This window comes from Mesocricetus auratus, unplaced genomic scaffold (assembly GCF_017639785.1).
Source record: "Mesocricetus auratus isolate SY011 unplaced genomic scaffold, BCM_Maur_2.0 Super-Scaffold_100694, whole genome shotgun sequence".
Classification (NCBI taxonomy): Eukaryota; Metazoa; Chordata; class Mammalia; order Rodentia; family Cricetidae; genus Mesocricetus; species Mesocricetus auratus.
The window spans coordinates 5,244,316-5,256,313 of record NW_024429268.1 but is presented as its reverse complement, the minus strand read 5'-3'; the positions used below and the strand labels follow the sequence as shown (position 1 = coordinate 5,256,313).

The following is an 11,998-nucleotide window of genomic DNA, read 5'->3' as shown; positions in this document are numbered from 1 at the left end:
AATGACTAGTCGTCTCCCAAAGTTTGTTCTCTACTCCTACCATGATAGGCTGACATTAAGCCTAGTTGGACCCATGGGTATTTGGAACAAAAACAAAACCCAAAATACCTTTCCAAGATCTCTGTATAGCTAGGTAGAGTTTGAAGTCAGACCTGGCTGTGGGATTTAACTATGGTGCCATATTGTGGGCAACTTTCGCTTGATGTAAAACAAGAAAATGTGAAAGCCCGCCTTCTCCACTCTGTTCTGCTTCCTAATATCCAAATGGGACAGCTTGCATTCATTTTTGGTGCCTAAAGAAAACAAGGCAGAACAGAGTTCTGGATCCCGGGTCCTCCCACAGTGACCCCAGCTGTCCTAAGTACTTCCATTCAGATTTTTGCGTGGTAAGGAAATGCCTAGCTTGTTCAAACCTCCCCACAGCCCGAATACCAGCTTCCTTGCATTCGTGACTTACTTTCTTATCATAAAAAATAAGCAAACAACTTTGTTTCCTTTTGTTCCCTTGGTTTTCTTGAGCCATGGTTATTTGACATCTCGTCCCAGAAGGAAAATGAACAACCTACAGATACATTGGGTCTTTTTCCCACTGAGGGAGATGGGGTTTATTAAATCGTTTGTTTCTTCATTCTCTTACAAATTGGAAATTTTGAAAGTAAACTTTGCAATGTAAGCTTTGATACCAAAGCTATCCGCCTCCAGGCATGGTGACAAATACCCATATACCACTACCCGGGCTGCTGAGGCAGAAGTGAGCTGGGGACAGCCTGGACTGCAAAGCGAGATCTGTCCTGATAATTCTAATCACCTCTCAAAACAAAAGCCCACCAAGATGATAATACCATGGATTATCAGCTGAATGCTTAAAATAGATTTACTGTGTTGTGTGGCGGGGAGTGTCCATGCATATGTATACATCTGGAGGCCAAAGGTCAACCTTGGTTTTCTTCCTCGATCACCCTTCACCTTTTGTTTGAGGCAAGATCTCCCACTGAACCTGGAGCCTATCAGTTCAGCTAGACTGGCCCGTTTATTTCACGAAAGAACAAATACATGGAGAATGCTCAAACTGATTTTGGAGCACAGATGTAGGAGACAAAGCAGGCCACAAGGGCTGCTTGAATGGGTCTAGTGACACTTATTCTGAACCAAAGCATTTTCAGAGCTGAAGAGCGGTATAAAACAATGACTTCATTTAGCAGGCTGCAGTGTACTCTAGGACATAAAACTTAGAATAGGAGAAGAGAACAAAGAAAATAAGATCCTAAATGTAAATTGTTCTTCAGAACTAGTGTTTCATTCCTGATTTGCAGGAAAGGCCAGGGCAGGTGGGCAGCTAAGAAACCAGCCTACCCATTAAACTCAGCTTCTCTTCCATCCCTTAATTTCAGACTCTGATTCTCCAGTATTTCATGTCTAACTTTTTACAGCCAAGATTATCTCTTTAACTTTCACAACTTTTATCACCTAAGGATTTTCTCCTATCTATTCCTTTCATAATCTGTCCCTTCAGTTTCTTATCAAAACCTCCAACACTTTAGAAAACCAGAAGCACGGTCCCTGTGTTCCTTCTCACATTCACAATGTGCAGGGTTGCGTTCTGTTTTTTTGTATCTTGGTCCTTTTCACACAGAGACACGGTGGGAGCAGAGTGGAGGGAACAGAACGTTTCTTAAGCACAGAGCTATGGAAGGAAAGTGAGCTCAGTCTTTGGGATAACGCTTTCGTTAGACAGAGGAGTGGATGAATCTGTAAGCGAAGGGACTTGTAAAGCTTGACCAAGAGGAAATGCCTCCTCCTAGGTCAGTCCTTTGCTTTTATCTTCATCGGTGATGGCTTAAGTTTATTACTTGCCCAGTCAGATGCTACACACGTGATGTGTTGCTGACCCTGTGTCCTTGCTAGACTCTTGCGTTGAAGCTACTGATGAGTTCAAGGAACCTGATAAAAGGGAGAGAGAATAACAATGAACACTTATAAGCTACCTGGGTAATTCTTTTCTCTATGTTTGTACACATTGTGTCAATTAATGTTCACAATAATCCTGAGAAACAGCTAGCTGTTTGTTTAAAATTATCATTATCAGTATTACTATACATTGAGTTTGTGAGGGAAATCTAGAAGATCCATACTTAATCATGGCAATAGCACAATGCCTGGGCCACACTTAACAACTAAGGAACCATAAACACACAGTTAAGTAAATGATACGAATATTAGAAAATGCCAATGCATTACTATTGGACCTATAAGATACTAACGTATGTTTCAAGAACAAACCCCTGTATGTTTGTAGAGGAGTAAAAGAAAAAATAAAAAGCATTTTGAGTCAGTAACTTCGCAGTGAGGAATCTGGCTGATAAAAATCATCAGATCTCTAACATCTTAAGTACAAGAATGCCTATGCAGAGTTGTTTATAACTGTTAAAACAATACCAAAATAGCTTGAATGGTTGCCTAAAGGTGTTTGGTAAGTAAATTGTAGTATAAATAGGATATATTTATATATTATAAAACTTTTTAGGAGATTGTTAATGGCATATAACAGAGTTATGTGGCCATCATAATCAGTATGCAGCTAACTGAAAATAGCTTTTAGCTAAAAACACACATGGGAAAACTTACCTGTACTCATTCTACTTAAAAACAACAGTGTAGTTTAAGTGTTTGCTTAAAAGATATACCGGGAAAACTGATATAATGGCAGATGTCAGAAATCATCGACAAAAGAAGATTATGAGTTTCTGAAAGACTATCAGTGACTGCGTCTAACATAGCATACAGCTCAGAGTGGAGAGATACACCGGTTAGCGCAGATGGAGGGGAGACCAGCAGGTGAGGCAGGCCCCTTAGAGACACAGTCAGCGCCTTGGAAAGGGCCTAAAGCGCGGCTCAGTGTGTTTAAGAGCTGTTAGTTCTTTCTGTGGCTGCTGAGTCAGGATCGCTCTGACCACCTCATCTGTGAGCAGGCCTACGAAAGCCTCCCTGTAGTGTGGCTGAGTTAGATGCCCGTCTAGAGAGAAAAATTGCTTCCAGAGTAGAGGCTGCTTGTCTTGGAGCAGGGCCTGCCAGTCCACACACCTCGCCCACCATCACAAAGCTTGCAGCGAGCCTTTTCACGCAGGAAGGACATCACTGCCAGAGGAAATGTTAGTCAGTTGTGGGTAATAAACAGCATCTCGTTCTGTTGATAAACACACTGGACAACTGAGCATCAGTAGGCACTTGATTTTAGAAGCTGTGGCAAGAACAAGTCTATGGGTTTATAAAATCATTCTGTTATCGTTTTTTGGAATACAAGAGAAACACATTGCATCTAGGGCCAGAGGACTAGTTCTCAATAGTGGGGTCTGAGCAGAAATATACTACCTCCGGTCTTGGTCCAAACTCAAAATCTCAACCGTGTTATTGTCTCGATAGGCTCTTCCAGCAGTGATGAAAAGCTGTGTAACCTCTCATGGAGGACTTCTGCCCAGGAAGAACTACCTCTGAAGACAAGCACTGGCCTCTGTGTTAAGAGAAGTAAAACCAGTGTCCATTTGGTTAATGAACTAAGGAATTGGGGGTTTTCTTTAACCAGTGGCATTATTTACCCTACTGATACAGCCGCATAAAAGACAGAGGCCAAGACTATCCAACAAGATGACCCCAGAGGAGACAGAATTGATTGACTGAAAGACAAGAGCCGTAGCTGAATCCTAAGTCTCATGTGTTTTATTTCCTTTTGCTTTGAGACAAAATCTTACTGTATAAAGAATTCATTTAATGAATAAAAAATTATTTAGATGAGAATTCTGAGGAAAACTGAAAATTGTCACAGACAAACAACATACAGATAGAAAAGATTAAAGTGAAAAGCTAAACACAATAAGGAAACTTGAAAAATAATTTCATTAAATTCTATAATAATACAAATATAAAATAGAAAAATAATATTTTTCGAAAATCAACTACAGAAAATAGCAATGCAGGTGCAAGTCACCTACAAAGGGTTGAGAATCATAGCATCAACTGAATTCTCAGTGACAGTGTGATTAGCAGAAATAAATAGACTAAGGTTTTCCATCAAACTACCAAAAAAAAACTTGTTTACACCCCTATTCTATACCTAATCAAAATATTCATCAAGCATAAAGATAGCATAGAGTCAATTTCACATATGTGGGGATTGAATTATTCCTGAAACAAATATTAATATAGGTCCCACAACAAAATATAATCTTCAAAAAGAAAAGGTAGACGTAAGAAACAATGATGCAATGAGAAATTTTTCAAAATTCTATTAACAGCAGTGAATATCTTAGGAAAATGATATATTTCAGACACTGCAAGAATTGAAATATTAAAGAAGGTGAGCAATCTTAGGCAGAATGTGAGCCAATGCTCCACCCCAGGACTTTGTCAGAGAGCTGTGAGTATACCAGACACCAACAAAGACACCAAACTATGCATTGGCTCAAGCTTGTGTTGTCAGTACTGATGGGCAATCATCAACACTGCCAACTGTGGGTGCCAATGATTAGTACTGTATAACATTCCCCCAGGCTTTGAGATGACGACCTAGCAACCTGATTACTGGTGACCCCCTTTTGTCACCAGAGAACCAAACCTAATTTCAGTGCATATATTTTAAAGGAGAATTGTCTTTCCTTATCTATAGTGCTGCTGTAAGCATCAATATCCTTGACGTTTTTTGACAAAATATCTTATTTCATAGTTTTATGATTTATACCCACGGAATGTTCAGTTATCACAGGCTCCCTCTCAGAAGCAGCTTGATGAAAGTATGGAGTGGCCTGGCTATGAAAAGTTTCCCCACATGGCTGACCTGGAAGGCTAGAACAATATGCTAGAGTGTGTGACATATATATCATCTTAGGAGAGACATGTTGCCTTATCTCTTCTTGCCGGAACACTGGAGGCTGAGAAATCAAGGAGCAGATCTAGGACTGAGCCTTTCACTGTTTTACCTTACAGACCAATAAAGACTTTTCTTTCTTTTCAACACCTTGTTCCATTTCTATTCATGGGAGAATTGTTTCCACCGAGAAGAAAAGTCATTGTTTCACTAAATGGGAAGCTGATACTGTCCTCTGACACTTATGGTTGCTCACGATGCTAAGACAACAAGCAACAAAGTTAGACAAAGGCTTGGATTCTCATGACCATTTATGAGTCTCGTGGCCACTCATGGGAAAGTTGGTGGCTGTTGCACTATGGAAGCAAGCAGATTTTTTCCAATATTGCCCACTATTCCTAGATAATATGTCATCAATTCACAGGCTAGAAGTTCAATGACAATATACTCAAATCCTCTGAAAATGAAGATATGATTCATTCTAACAAAGAACTCCATCCATGTGAGCTGCTTGAAGAAGAGAGAGAAAACTTAATGGGAAGTAAGTACATAAGCATGGACTAAGGCAGCCAAGTATTGCATTATCTAACCCCTCTAATTTTTATCCCTACTCTATAACAAATACACCTTGTAAGATGTCTGGGATACTGACTAACTACAGTTTTAGGTTTTAGTTGGATTATGATAATTCCCTGTTCTTTATTCCCTTGTTGCTTTACAGAGCTCAGACACTTGCTTCTCCTGCCCCTGTGCTCCTGCTTCATACAAAGCAACTCTATTCAGCCATGAATCTGCATGAAAGAGACCTTCTAAGAAAATATTAGGTGCTGGAACAAGCAGACCCCAAGCTGCACGACCATAGTGATGACTTATGACTTGGTCATGGAAAGTCCTAAATGGTGGATTTGGGTTGATAGGAATTACCTCTCTTTTTAAGGAAAACCTCAAAGACTCAAGAATGGTTGCTGTTTTCATAACTGCTATTTAAAAGAATATAATTTCCAAAATCTTTCTGCTTAGTTGCATCATCGGGAAACAGAAAATAAAACACAAAGTGCACTTGAGTACACTTGCTATAATCTTGTTGGTCTGGACACTTAACAGGGTTTGATATGGTCTCTGATCTCTCTCTCTCTCTCTCTCTCTCTCTCTCTCTCTCTCTCTCTCTCTCTCTCTCTCTGTTCTTCCCTTCCTCCCAGCTTCTTTTTTGTTTTTCCCATTTCCTTATGTTTTCTCAGAACCCATTTGGAATCTCCAAGTGGTGATTATTTTTTTTTAACATCTCTAGAAAAAGGGATTGAAGAATACAATTATAATGAATTGCATGACTGATTATGACCAACCATGAACAGTATCTAAAGAAAGAGAGGTGGTTAGTCTGAACCCTTCCTTATAGATACACATCTACCTACCCCAAAGGGTGTTGAATCAGAATCAGCTATACTCAGTGCAAGTGAGCTTCAAGTGAGCTTGCTTACTTCTGCTTCATTAATAGATTACCAAGAAAGTTGTCCCTACATACAGTAAATAAGGTACAATATGGAAATTTACGTTTGCATGTTACATTTAGCCCAAAACAAAAATTTTAAAAACGGCAACCAACCTGACTGGCTCATTGTATTTAAAAGGCTATTTAAGAGAATCACATAGAACAAAAATGAATCTCCCCATCGAAAATATTTTTATCATTTTTAAAAAATTTTAAAACATACCAATCCCAGTTGCTACTCCCTCCCCTCCTCCTGGTCTCCCTCCCTCCCTCCCCTTCGCTATCCACTCCTCAGAGAGGGTAAGGCTTCCCACTGGGAGTCAACGAAGTCTGGCACATCACTTTGAGGTAGGACCAAGCCCCACCCCTGCACCCCCTGTATCTAGGCTGAGCAAGGCACCCATGTAAAGAGAATGGGCTCCAAAAAGCCGGTTCAAGCACAGGGCTAAATCCTGGTTCTCCTGCCAGTGACCCTACAGACTGCCCAAGTCACACAACTGTCCCATTCAGAGGGCCTAGTTTGGTCCTGTGCAGATCCCCCCACCGTCAGTACGGAGTCAGTGAGCTACCACTAGCTCAGGTCAGCTGTTTCTGTGGGTTTCCCCAAAATGGTCTTGACCCCTTTGCTTGTATTACTGCTCCTCTCTCTCTTCAACTGGCCTCTGGGAGCTCCGGCCCAGAGTTTAGCTGTGGATCTCTGCATCTGCTTTCATCAGTTAATGGATGAAGGTTCTATGCTGATAATTCAGGTAATCATCAACCTGATTACATGGGAGGTCAGTTCAGGCACCCACTCCGCTGATGCTTAAGGTCTTAGCTGGGGTCATCCTTGTGGATCCCTGGGGATTTCCCTACCGCCAGGATTCTCCATAGCCCCACAATGGAGTACTGCTCAATCGTTAAAAACAAAAACAAACAAGAATGAAAACCAATGATGTCATGAAATTTTCAGGCAAATGGATGGAACTAAAAAAACAAAACAAAACAAAAACAAAATCCTGAGTGAGGTCACCCAGACCCAGAAAGACAACCACGGTATGTACTCACTCGTAAGTGAGTATTAAACTTAGATGTAGAACAAAGGATGGCCAGCCTATAGTCCACGGCCCCAGGGGAGTTAAGAAACAAGGAGAACCTTAAGAGAGACATATGTGGACCCCCCCCCGAGAACAGGAAATAAACAAGATCTGAGAAAAATTGGCATAGGGCCAGGTGGGGGCTCGGGAGGGGTAGGGAGGAGAGGAGGGGGGAAGAACATGAGGGAAGGGGATGGCTGAGATGGGGGAAGGACAGAGAGGGAGAGCCAGGAAAGAGATATCTTGATTGAGGGATCCATCGAGAATTTTTTCTGAAATATTATAGCATATACTATTTATTATATATTATATAGTATGTTTTTTATTAATTTATTTTTTTACATTCCAATCCTAGTTCCCCCTCCCTCCTCTCCTCCCACTCCTCCCCACCTCCCATCTGCTCCACAGAGAGGGTAAGGCCTCCCCTAGGAAGTCTACTAAGTCTGTCCCATCATCTCTTTGAGGCAGGACCAAGGCACCTCTTCACCCCACACACCCCTGTGTCTAGGCTGAGCAGGGTATCTCTCCATATAGAATGGGCTCCACTAAGTCAGTTTGTGCATTAGAGTTAGATCTCAGACCCACTGCTAGTGGCCTCATATATTGTCCCAGTCATATCATTGTCACTTTAAGGGAGTCACATCATTGTCATATTAAGGGAGTCTAGTTCGTTCTTATGCAGGTTCCCCATTTGTCAGACCTGAGTCAGTGATCTCTCGCTATCTCTGGTCAGCTGATTCTGTGGGTTTCCCCAACATGATCTTGACTTCTTTGTTCATATTATTGTTCTTCCCTCATTTCGATTGTACTCCAGGAGCTTGGTTCATTGGTTAGTTTGGATTTCTGCATCTGTTTCTGGAAGAGGGTTCTAGCTTCTCTGTGGGGGAGGGGTGTAGGGTATCTATAACCACATCCTTGATCACATCCTACTGATCTCTACTGCCTAAATGTTCATGAGTTGACTTGTCTTTCTGTCAACCAGCTTCTTAGCTTACAAAAAAGCATTTAACGGCATTTAGCATCTGAGATCATTGAGAAAGGTGTGCATTGCAGCTATTCACAAACTTCTTTGAGTTCCAACAAAAAACCTTGAAAGACTATAATAGACTGCTTGCAAAGACATAAAAGTGTTCTATAGATTAAATTATACAATTCAGAAACAAACCAATTACTAATAAAAGAGATAAGTGGGAATAGGTATTTGCAATACAATAAAATAACTTCGGTGTAATTAACTTAGATCATAGAATTCCCTTGTCTTCAAGAGTATTGCATCCACCACCTCTATCACCATCACTATGAAAGGGACTTAATTGAAGAATTATTTTATAAAAATGTTTATAGAATACAATTATGTCAATATTCATCTGATCATTCAGAATTAAAAGCCTTCATCAGAGAAACCATTCTAAAACCTTAAAACTTCTAGTCTGAACTAAGAAGAGAGAAAAATTTTCAAATCCCACCTCTATGTTTTTATTGGTGTTTATGCCTTAAGCTATGAGCGTTTATCTGAAAAATTATTCCAAGTTATAAGACAGAAAAGTGCATAATACCCTGTTAGCTTATTTGAAGATTCTGCAGGCTCTCACAGGAGAGTTATTTAACATGCCATCATTATTAGTCTTCAGAATGAATTACTCGAATTTGGAATGCATTACTAAGCCCCTTCTTAATCAGCCATCTCACTCGGTTCCTACCACATTCAAATTAAAGAAAATGATAGCTCTTGGAGACCATTAGGAATAATTATCCTTTTACAATCTATAATTTGATCACAGATAATTATGTGATGTAACAATAGAATAATTAGACTTGTTTCTCTATCTGTGTTTGTGTGTGGCCTGTTCATGCCACAATTGCTAGATTATCTTTCTTTTTAATTTTTTTGAGATTATAATATAATCACATCATTTCCCCTTTCTGTTTCTTCCCTCCAAAGCCTCCCATATACCACACTGCCCCCACCTTGCTCTCTTTCAAATTCATTTCTTTTTCTTTAATTTTCATTGCATTTTGTTGTTACATTGTGTGTGCTTCTAAACATGTAACTACAACCTTCTCAGTCATTACATTGTTACTTGTATGTATATAAACATATACTGACCATTTTTATTAATTTTTAATTTAAATTTAAAACAATCTTATTTTATATACCAATCCCAATTTCCTCTCCCTCCCATTCTCCCCCTCCCCCACCATCTCCCATCCCACCCCATCTCTGTCCACTGCTCAGAGATGGTGCAGCCTCCCATGGGGGAATCTTCAAAGTCTGCCATTTCATTTGGGACAGGACCAAGGTCCTCCCCCTGTGTCTAGGCTGAGAGAGTAACCCTCCATAGGGAATGGGCTCCAAAACGTCAGTTCATGCACTAGGGGTAAATACTGGTTCCACTGCCAGAGGCCCCACAGACTGCCCAAGCCCCCAACTGACACCCACATTCAGGGGGCCTAGTTCAGTTTTTTGCAAGTTCTGAAGCTATCAGTCTTGCTCAGGTCAGCTGTTTCTGTGGGTTTCCCCAACATGGTCTTGACCCCTTTGCTCATCACTCCTCCCTCTCTACAACTGGACTCCAGGAGTTGGGCTCAGGTCTTAGCTGTGAGTCTCTGCTTTTATTTCTATCAGCTACTGGATGAAGGCTCTATGATGGCATTTAAGGTAGTCATCAATATCATTATAGGGGAAGGGCATTTAAAATAGCCTTTCCACTATTGCTTAAATTGTTATTTGGGGTCATCCTAGTGGATTTCTGGAAATTCCACTAATTCCAGGTTTCTCATTAAGCCCATAACGGCTCCGTCTATCAAGGTATCTCTTTCCTTGCTCTCCTTCTCTGTCCTTCCCCCCACTGGACCTTCCTGATTCCTCATGTTCTGATCCCCACTCCTCTTCTCCCCTCTTCTCTTTCCTCCCTCTCTCCCCTCTCCCCCATGCTCCCAATTTACTCAGGAGACCTTGTCCCTTTCCCCTTCTTTGGGGGTCCATGTGAGTCTCTCTTAGGGTCCTCCTTGTTTCCTAGCTTCTCTGTCGTCATATACTATAGGCTGGCGATCCTTTGCTCTACGTCTAATATCCACTTATGAGTGAGTACATACCATATCTGTCTTTCTCATCCTGGGTTAACTCACTCAGGATGATTTCTTCTAGTTCCATCCATTTTAACAATGCCCTAGGAAACCTGGTAAACTCAATGAATGTCATAGATACACCAGATTTAGATGATCACAATATACATTGTATCCAAAACGTTTTCATTTTTCCTCAATACTGGAAAAATAAATTCCGTAGAAAAGCATATACTAGATTATTTCATTGGGCAGACACTGTTAGGAAAAAAATAAGCAAAGGACACAGAAATGGCTTGGGAATGTTGGTGAGTCCTGGGGAGGAGAAAGGCATTGCTTTAAAGAAGAAGTGTCTGGTCTTACTGCAGCTCGATATGCCATGACTGGCTGAAGAACAAAGAGAGGAGAAGATGGAGGGCGGAGACAGTGGAGTTTGGGGCAGGGATTGGGAGGAGAAAAGGGAGGGAGGGGAAACTGGTTGGGCTGGAAAAAATTAATTAATCAATTTAATAAAAAAAAATATTATGTTGGAAAAGAAAAAAAAGTAACCAAGAAAACACATGCTGACAATTGAGGAAAACAATGTTAAGAGCAAAGGCACTGTCCCTTCTAAGCAGATGACCTTAGGCACCCCTGTAATAACAATCCAAGGGATGATGTGGTTATTTTTTCGTTCCAGAAAAAAAATAGACATAAATTTTTTTTCCTATTGAGACAGGTTTGGCTTAATGAGCCAGATTCAACTCAAATTCAACGTTTTCCTTCGTCGGCCTTAAGTTACAGGCATGCATCACCATATGAGGTCAATATTTTTCATTTTAATTACAGTTCGGTGTATTAAATATATACGCAAATTGTACAGTCATTGCCGCTCTCTGTACTCAAAACTTCCAGCACAGTTTTACTTCCAGTACACAGGAGGCAGAGACAGGTGGATCTTCGTGAGTTCAAGGACAGCCTATTCCATATATTGAGTTCCAGGTCAGCTATAGTTAAATAGCGAGGCCTTGTCTCTGTTGTTTTTTCATGCCTCTTTATTGTTAGATAATATTATATTGTTTTATGTGCCAGATTTTGTTAATCTTTGAATCTGATGAATTTTTTTTCTGAATGGCACTTGTTATGATTAATGTTGCATTAACATGCAACTGTGCATTCTAGACCTTGTTTTCAACTTGGGTAAGGATAGATACAAGTGAAATCACTAAATTACATGGCAAGTCCATAGTCAGTTTTTGTTTGGTTGGTTTGTTTTTGTTTTTTTTTATGAAAAGTCATACTGCTCTTCAGAATGAGTATCATTTCACATTGTCACCAGCGATGTGTAGGACTTCTAAGTCCTACACGACATCAACACTTGTGCTTTTCAATGTCCTAGAAGATGGGGAGGCTCTCATTGGCTTTAATGTATGCTTTCCTAATGAGTGGAGACACTGAGCATCTTTGAACGCATTCATTGGATACCCATATGTTTGTGTTTGGTATGTTAGCCGTGGAAAATACAGGGCA

At 40.5% G+C, this 11,998-nt stretch overlaps 1 long non-coding RNA gene across 1 annotated transcript; it reads left to right on the top strand.

The window, feature by feature from the left end:
• The first annotated feature begins 3,426 nt into the window (after positions 1 to 3,426).
• Positions 3,427 to 5,922, top strand: LOC121137764. The gene is made up of 2 exons (XR_005875068.1): positions 3,427 to 5,399; positions 5,580 to 5,922. It is a non-coding gene; the product is annotated as an uncharacterized LOC121137764 (long non-coding RNA).
• The last annotated feature ends 6,076 nt before the right edge of the window (positions 5,923 to 11,998 follow it).